We start from the raw sequence: 9,712 nt of genomic DNA on the forward strand, positions 1-9,712 counted from the left end.
GCGGTTGGGAGGAGCAGGGCGCGAGCGAGCTTCCCAGCGTGACGACGAACTGCAGAAAGTCTGGTGTGGTGGCGCGCGCGGCCCCCTCGCTCGTGCAAGCAGCTCCTTGGTTGCTAACGGCAAAAGGCAGCGCAGCCTGCGGGTGGTGCCCGGGAAGAAGATGAGCTCGCTGTCGGGATTTAGGGCGGGAAATTCGAATGCGCGGGCGCCCTCTCTAGATTTATTTCCATCCATTTCATTGCGCTGGACGGAAGGCAGTTTCGAGAATGGGACTGAGGGGCGGCCAGCTTTCCCGGATTTGCTTGGAACGTCCTAGTAAGCATGCTTAAGATGGCGACCCCGGCCGCCTCCCCCGCCGGCTGCGCAGCGAGCAAAGTTTTCTTCCGCATTTTAGGGTCCCACCATTTCGGCTTATCGTTCTCAGTGTGTTAAGCCTAAAGCTATATAGACTGAAAACGCACGACCTCCATTGTTACAATGAAATCGGAAGGAATGAATTAGAATGAAACGAAGAGGGTTGTTTGAAACGAGGTTTACACAGGCTGCTGTTTTTGCTCCATTTTTCTCCCATGCGTACTTTACCCCGTAAATTGGAGCAACTGAAGCTATAAATGAGGTGCAGCTGCTCTGCTGTAATGTGTGAAATCACCCTACATGTACACAAGGGAGTAGCAAGGTTGGAGTGGGCCCAGAGACAAGATTTTAAAATGGGCCCTCACTGAAGCTCAGATCATGAAGTAAAGAAATCTTAAAACGAGGCTGAATAGTGGTAACAAAAAGCATAGTGAAGTTTACATCATCCTAAATTGTTTTTTAAAAGATTTTGTAAATTGTGGATGATGCAAGTCATTTAATACTACTAGAGGAAGACATGGTCTTCTGGTAGCTCCAGGTCTTAACAGTCACATAAGTTTCAAAGAATGAATACAACTGAAGGAAGCCCAGGTGGGTGTGCAGCTGGGGAAGTCAGTCATGTGATTTGCCGGGGGGGGGCAAGGCAGTGGGCCCCCAGACAACTGTCTCCCCTTGCCCTATTGTAGTTACGCCCCTGCATGTACACTTATCATTCCAGACAAGCCTATTCACACATGCTTAACATTATTATTATTACATTTATATTCCGCTCTTCTTCCAAGGAGCCCAGAGCGGTATACTACATACTTGAGTTTCTCCTCACAACAACCCAGTGAAGTAGGTTAGGCTGAGAGAGAAGTGACTGGCCCAGAGTCACCCAGCTAGTATCATGGCTGAATGGGGATTTGAACTCAGGTCTCCCTGGTCCTAGTCCAGCACTCTAACCACTACACCACAATGTACACATGTAAAGCTTATATACACAGTTATTCACACTTTATGTTCAATGCCCATACAGTACAGTGAAGATGCATAGTCATTTACACAAAAACATGTATGTGTGCAGACATCTGTACACACATACAGCATAATGGTTGAATAAGGCTTATACTTTGATTGGAAGTGGCCACCTGCCTATGTGAGTTTGTTCTCCACAGATAAGTCACATATACCCCTGGTGGCGCAGTGGTAAAACTGCCGCCCTATAACCAGAAGGTTACAAGTTCGATCCTGACCAGGGGCTCAAGGTTGACTCAGCCTTCCATCCTTCCGAGGTCGGTAAAATGAGTACCCAGAATGTTGGGGGGCAATATGCTAAATCATTGTAAACCGCTTAGAGAGCTCCGGCTATAAAGCGGTATATAAATGTAAGTGCTATATACATTTAGGCTGAGTGAGAGTAATAGCACACTAACCTAGACAAATTGGGAAAGAAGCCCTTTCCTCCACACCCCTGCTATAAGTGCTTAGAAGAAGGAGGGAACACAAAGCAATCTATCCCCTTGTCTCCAGCCATCCAGCACATTCCCACCCAAACTTTTGCTTGAGACTCACTAGCCAGGCTAAGAAAAGTTGGGTACAAAGGTACTGAGCAAACAAGCTCAGATGCTGCTGATTCTCCAATATACACAAGTGTTTTCTTATGGCTAGTGACACTGTAGAAAATACATGTACATTTATCTGATTTACATTCTCAAAATCTAAATTACTTTTAGATTTTTTATTTATTTTTGAGAATCTTATACTCAAAATCTAAACCTAAATTATTAGGGCTTTGAACTTGTTAATAGGTATGCAGCTGATTTGTTTCTAACCAATTAACAGATCCCATTTATTTACATGCAACTCTTTAGGATATACCACAGGTATAAAGGTCTAGAGGTGGTTTGCTCAATCTCTCCTTCAACGTCTTACTGGTTCAAGCCTCCGTTCAGAGAAGTTGGGACATACATTTGTACTACTGGATAACCAACTGTCATTCATTTGTAGTCTAGTCACTCTGGGTTGGACTACTAATGAAGTTTCTATAGGGTTATTGTTGTTGAAAATAGTTCAGAAACTTCTGCTGGTCCAGAATGTGGTCACCAGGATTTATCTAGGGCCAGCAGATTAGACCATATCCTGCCTATCCTTTACCAGCTGCCACTTTGTTTCCAGGCTCAATTCAAGATGTTGCTTTTAACCTAAGCCCTAATTGGGCTGGAACCAGGGTCAGTGGTGCACCTAGGTAATTTTAGAGCCCCTGTCCCACACCATTCCCAACCTGTTAGCCTCTCTCAAACTATTTCTAATGGGGGGAGAGGACAGGAAAGGGGAAAGGGATAGAGAACTTAAGCAGAAGAGATAAAGAGGAAGGAGGGAAGGAAGGATAGGAAAATAAAAATAAAGGTGCCTTGCAAAAAAAACAGATGAGTGTATTTACTTTCCCAAACCATAGTTGAGGACTGAGACTTTCCCCCACATTTATTTCTATTTCTCTATTTGACGGGGAGGAGGTTTGGCTTGAACAGAAGCAGAGAATGAGTACAAGCTGCCACCACTCCCCAAACAAACACACTCAGAAAAATGTTTTTTAACAGTTGTTGCCACAAGCAACAGATCCCTCCTTGAGTCCCATTGTGCATGCTCCCTCTCACCCCTGACCCCTCCAGCCACTTCAAGACCCCAACCCCCAGTAGAACAGAAAAACTTTGTATTGCGCCACCCATACCCTAGTCCTTTCCTCTAGTTTCTTGATTACATGTACGGGGGTGTTGCTTAGTTGCTTGAGCTTGGAGGCGCAAGGTATTATTATTAACTAGTGGGCCCGGGCACAGAGCATCTGTGCCTCTAGCTGGCCCGCGGCCGGGCCCGCCGCCTCGCCTCCGCCGCCGGGCCCGCCACCTCGCGGCCGGGCCCACCTGGCTCCCCAGCCATAGCCGCCGCTGTTCTCCTGGGTGCGCCAGCCAATCAGGTGCCCCCGCAGCCCAGCCAATCAGCTGGGCTGCCGGGACACATTTTTGCCTGGCACACTCAGGAGAATTAAATATATAGATTGTTATTTAATATGTGGACCTGGGAAACTGCAGGCAAGTGAGTGGTGCTTTGAGAGAGCTGCCTTTCCTCCCCTACCGCTCCTCTTCTTCAGCCCCCCTCCTCTGTTTTTCTTGCTCTTTTTGCAGACAACTCCTGCAGCTGCAAAAGTGGGAGGAAGGGATGATGGGGGGTGGTTAGCAGGGATTGGAGAAGGGGCACACAAAGTATTATTCTTACTAATAATAATACCTTGCTCCTCCAAGCTCAAGTAACTAAGCAACACCCCTGGGAGGCACCAAGAAAAGCCTGCCCTGCCCCCCGCAAGCCAGCGGTCCAGGTGGCACAGCTCCCTTACTAGTTTTGTATCTGTGCTGTGGCCACCTCTGTCTCCTTTGTCTCTCACTCTCTCTCACCTCCAAGTGGGCCTCACTGGAGCCTTGCTGCGCCTAGTGCTGTGCTTGGAGCTCCCTCACAGTGACTGCACAGGCGTGGGGAAGCCAGAAGTGGGGAGGCCTAGCCAGCCACTGTGGAAGTTTGCAGGTGCCGCAAGCTGGCTGCAAGCAGACCGGCCTGCACCCAGCCCTCCATACACACGTCTCCGCCATGCACAGAGGAGATTGGGCGAGCTGCCAACGGGCCATGGCTGGCCATAGCCAGACATCCTCAGTGTTGGTTGTGCACTCAGCTGCCCAGTAGCACCACAGTGCAGGCCAGCAGCGCAACTACCACCCAGGCCCCTAGTAGGACATTTGGAGCCTGCCCCCATGGAGGACTGGACTTCGGGCCAAAGATCACCTCTGACTGTGGTACCTCTTAGAGATGTGAACGAAACAGATTTTTTGTTTTGTTTTGTTTCAAGTGCAAAACAAAACACAGATGGCCAGAACATTTCGTTGAAACAGTGGTCAAACTGGTTGTTTCAACAAGACGAAACTCGAAACATTTTGAGTGTTTCAGCCATAGGGAACAATGGGGAAACTCAAAACACCCCATTGTTCCCTGTGGGTAGCTCCTAGGGACACCACAGTGGGTTGTGTGGTAGGGCATGATGGATGCTACCTACCACCCAACCCATAAAAGAAATGGGCAAGCGGGCAATTTTAACAACATTTTTTAACCTTTCCCCCAAACCCCCATCGGATCCTTTGCGGGGTTTGTGGGAAAATTTGTTTAAAATTGCCCACTTACCCATTTCTTTTGTGGATCGGAACAAGTTGCACCCACAGAGCACAGTGCACACAGGTTTTGCGTTGCAATTTGCAACCCTGCTTTGAAAACACTGCAGAAACACACAGTAAAAGAGAATCCATCCTTCCCAACATAGAACACACATTTCAAAAACAGTTCCAAAATGGCCAAAAAAGAATCACTGATCCAGAATCCACTGTCAGCCACAGTCTCTGCAGTAGCATCATTAGTTGCTTTCTTATGCAAAATTATGTCTCCTTATGTTTATAGCATTGCAACAGCTGCCACAGCAGTACCCTGAGCAGCAGGCATAGACATAAGCTCAACTAGAGCAACTTCAGCCACATTTTGACTGAGTACAACACTACGCAATGCAGATTGTAGACCAGAGGAGTGAGTGAAGCACAAGTTAGTATCAAGGTTAGAAATGGAGCTCATCACAACAATCACCAAGGAATATTACAGAGAGAGATCTGCTGCCCCTGTCCATTTCTTGTCACAACACCTATCACAAACCACAACTCAAGGAAGGAAGGCACCCAAGTTTTGCCTTTGAGATCCAGCAAAACCAGATAGTTAATAGCAGCAATAGCACAGCATATTATACTGCGTGCTGAGAACACCACAAAATCAAACTTTCCTTCCTCCTCTTCTGATATATCCTCTTCAAGAGAGGCACACTATAAGGGCTCTCTCTGCCTCCCAGTCCCTTTGAATACATACATTTATTTATTTCAGTTCTATACCACCCTATCCATTCAAAGGCTCTGGGTGGTGTACAACAATCAAACACAAAACACAAACATTTACAATCATCAGCTTAAAACAACTGATGACTGTATTAGTTACAGTCAAAACAAACAACCATTTAAAGCCATCAGCTTAAAACAATATAAAAACAAGTTTTAAAACAATTTAAAACCAGTTAAAATACATTTAAGAACAATTTTAAAACCTTGGAAGGCCAGGCCAAACAAATAAGCTCTCAGGGCTCTCTTGAAGGCCAACAATGAACCCAAATTACGAATTTCTGCCAGGAGTGTATTCCACAGCCCAGGAGCAGCTGCAGAAAAGGCCTGGTTCTGAGTCACCACCAGATGTACTGGTGGTAACTGGAGACGGACCTCCCCAGATGACCCCAATGTGCAGCGGGGATCAGACAGAAGAAGGCACTCTCTGAGGGCTTTAAAGGTAATAACCCACACTTTGTATTTTGCCCAGAAATATATCAGCAGCCAGTGCAACAGTTTTAAAACATTCATAGTATGGTCTCTCTGGGTTACCCCAGAGACCAGTTTGGCTGCCACATTTTGAACTAACTGAAGTTTCTAAACTACATACAAGGCAGCCCCATGTAGAGCACATTGCAATAGTCAAGCCTGGAGGTTACCAGTGGAGCTGTCAGATCAGCTGAAACTGATAAAAAGTGCTCCTGGTTGTAGCCTCCACCTGAGATACTGTTGGAGAAATCTCCTTTTACTGGATTTATTTAGAGGCAGGGGTCACACAGTTCCATCAGATTCAAAACTTTATTGATCACGCTACCGGGTCTCGGTCAATCACCAGGGTGAGAGAGAAGAACCCCCCAAATGGTGGTTACAGATTATATTCCAAAGCCTTATTTATGCAAATAGGTTATAATCAGAGATGCACCAATACACTTTCCATCTCCTGACCCACATTGACCAATCACAGTTAATTACCAAGATAGAGCCCCTGGTGGCGCAGTGGTAAAACTGCTGCCCTGTAACCAGAAGGTTACAAGTTCGATCCTGACCAGGGGCTCAAGGTTGACTCAGCCTTCCATCCTTCCGAGGTCGGTAAAATGAGTACCCAGAATGTTGGGGGCAATATGCTAAATCATTGTAAACCGCTTAGAGAGCTCTGGCTATAAAGCGGTATATAAATGTAAGTGCTATTGCTATTGCTATACATTTCTCTAAAGCTACTGAGCATGCCAGACCTTGTATTACAGTAAAGCCATTGTATAAAACTATTCCTGCCGCCAGTGGTCCCTCTAATATTTTTCATCTCTATGCAGAATGAGTTTTGTTCTGGGTGGCAGTATCAAGACACTGTGTGTGCACATGCATTCAGCGTGGGGCCTTCCTAATTCAACCTGAGCGGGATCTAAAATTAACTGAGAGGACATCAGAAAACTTATGAGTATATGCATGCCTTAGTGAGAACAGTGCCTGCAGCATCTTAGCACATTCCAGACAAAAAGGGAATTAGGCCTTCATCTCAACACTTTAGTTCAAACCTCCATTTTGATTCCCCCCTCTTTGCTAGGATGGCTGTCTTAAAAAATATGTAACTAGTCAAGTTAACCACTATCAAAATAAAAGTACAGCAAGAGTTTGTTTAGCTATAGGACTGGGTTACCTGGGAGAGCGCCTTCTTCTGCACAATCTCCACCACACATTAAGGTAATTGAGAGAGGTCCATCTCCAGATGCTGCCAGCCTGTCTGGTGGTGATTCAGGAGCAGGCCTTCTCCGTAGTTACTCCTGGGCTGTGGAATGCACTTCCTACAGATGTTCGTGGTTTAACATCTTTACCAGCCTTCAAAAGAGCCCTTAGCAGATGCGGAGCCGGTCAAGTGGCAGCCTGGGTCCAGCCCCGCCCTGCAGCCCCTTTGCTGAAATGAATGAAGAGCTTGGGCTCTTCAGAGCTTGAGGCCATGCCCCCTTTGTGCAGACGTCACATGCAAAGCGGGCATGGCTCAAGCTCCGAAGAGCCCAAGAGAGCCCTTCCCTTTCATTTCAGGCAGCACTTGCTGCCTGAAAGCATCTATTTCCCCTTTCTCTCCCTCTCTGAGGGAGAGAAAGAGGAATAGACACTTTCAGGCAGCAAACACTGCTTGAAAAAGATCGGCAAGCGCTTGCTGGCTCCCGGTAGCCCGGGCGGGGGGTGTTCATTCAGGGCTCTTCTGGAACCCAAGCCATGCCCCCAGGGGGCTTCTTTGGCAGTTCCTACCATTGGTGGCCTGGGTTCTTTTGCTCACCGCTCCTCTCACCGTGCCCCCAGCCAGTAGACCACTCCCACAGCTGCTGCCAGCTGCTCACTCACTTTTGCACAACGGTGGCTACACCCCTGGCCCTTAGGACACATTTATTTAGCTTGGTTTCTAGTAAGTAATCTTTGAATGTTTTAAGTTGTTTTAACACTTTCTTTTATTTTGTCTTTGTTGTGTTTGTTTTTGTGAACCACCTAGAGCCTTTGGAGTCAGCAGGTTGTGTGTGTGTCTGTGTATAAAATAAATAAATAAAAATAAAAATTCTTCTGTATTGCCAGTTTTGATTTCTGTAGCATTTGGGATAACTGAATTTAGTAAGTCTATATTCAGAGTTTAACCAAGTGCATTCAATATAAATAAAATAATTATATAATATACAGTAGCTTTATGCATCTGGTTAGCTTAATAGCTATGCTTAAGAGTAAGGTCTTTCCAAGGTTATTTAGAGGAGCATTAGTGTAACAAAGTATAATTAATCTTTGTAAATGAATGAGCTATCTGCAATTTATCTACCAAGAACTGATTAAAATCCATTCATTTCTTTAATATAGTAGGACTGATTTTGTCAAAAGATTATCTTGACATTAAAATTAACATGAGCATCTTCATGGATCATTCTTTTAATAATATTTTTATTTGCTATAAAATTAATTTTATTTACAAATTACAGGTACACAGAAACAAAAGAAAATTTACTATTATAAAGGCATTTGTCTGCGATTTTAGACCCAGTTTTGACCTCAGCTATTATTTATTTATTTATCTATCTATCTATCTATCTATCTATCAAGTTTGTACACCACCCCAAACTTTCATCTCTGGGTGGTTAACAATAGCATAAGACAAGTTAAAAACATATACAATAAAAGTTAAAAGAATTTAACAATTTAAAAATAAACCAGAGATTAAAACCTTTAAAAAATTAGGAAGCTGAGAAAGCTTGAGCAAAAAGATGGATTTTCAGGTGTTTTTTGAAAATTGCCAAGATGGGGAGGATCATATCTCAGCAGGGAGCACATTCCACAATCTTGGGGCAGCGACCATGAAGGCCCGTCTCTGTGTAGTCACCAAACGAGTTGGTGGTAACTGGAGACGGACCTCCTCAAATGACTTCAATGGGCAGAAGGGTTTGTAATGAAGAAGACACTCTCTTAAATACCCAGGGTCTAAACTGTTTAGGGCTTTATAAGTTATAACTAGCACTTTGTATTTTGTCCGGAAACTTATTTGCAGCCAGTATAGCTCCATCAGTAAAGGAGTAACATGGTCTCTCCTAGATGATCCAGAGACCAACCTAGCCACCACATTCTGAACCAACTGAAGGTTCCACACTACATACAAAGGCAGCCCCACGTAGAGCGCATTACAGAAGTCCAGTCTGGAGGTTACCAACAGATGTACCACTATTTTGAGGTCATTGATCTCGAGAAACGGGCATAGCTGGTGTATCATCCAAAGCTGATAGAAAGCACCCCTGGCCACCACCTCAACCTGAGAAACCACGGAGACGTGTAAATCCAGAAGTACTTCCAGACTGCGAACCTGTTCTTTTTGGGGAAATGTGACCCCATCTAGAAAAGGTAGATCAAAATCATCTCTAGAGTTCTGACCCCACACAATAAGTGTTGGGAATTCTCTCTGGTAAGAGAAACCCTTTTTCATTATAGCAGAGTGCACAGAAGCACAATACAGCAGAATTTGGTTAGGCATGTGTGTATGCTGAGAGTAAAATAACTTGGAGCCAGTTCATAGTTTCAAATCAATATAAGGAGTATTTATTACAGAACTCCATTCTAAAGTGAAGAGATAGGATCTCTAATCTATCTATCTAGCTGGATGCAGATGAATTCTGCATCTCTGCACACATGGTGCAGGGAGAGAGGAGCTTGCATGTTGCAAGGGAGAAGGAAGGGAAGAGGAAGTGGAAGGAAGGAAGTCTCTGAGATTAGCAATCTACATATCAAGGGATAGTGTCAGAGCAGTAGAGAAGGGATGACCAATGTCTTGACCTCTCTAGCCCTCTGACTCACTAGTCTGTCCTATGTCATTGAGACAAGAGACAGCATATAGTCCTTCACTTCCAACAATAAGTACCTCTATCTTATCTAGATTCAGCTTCAGTTTATTCTCCCTCAAC

The 9,712-nt window shown here is 45.0% G+C and overlaps 1 long non-coding RNA gene across 1 annotated transcript; it reads left to right on the forward strand.

The window, feature by feature from the left end:
* Positions 1 to 22: 22 nt before the first annotated feature.
* On the forward strand, positions 23 to 8,014 carry LOC128324194 (uncharacterized). The gene is made up of 3 exons (XR_008306720.1): positions 23 to 315; positions 4,828 to 4,977; positions 7,774 to 8,014. It is a non-coding gene; the product is annotated as an uncharacterized LOC128324194 (long non-coding RNA).
* The last annotated feature ends 1,698 nt before the right edge of the window (positions 8,015 to 9,712 follow it).

This window comes from Hemicordylus capensis, chromosome 4 (genome assembly GCF_027244095.1).
Source record: "Hemicordylus capensis ecotype Gifberg chromosome 4, rHemCap1.1.pri, whole genome shotgun sequence".
Classification (NCBI taxonomy): Eukaryota; Metazoa; Chordata; class Lepidosauria; order Squamata; family Cordylidae; genus Hemicordylus; species Hemicordylus capensis.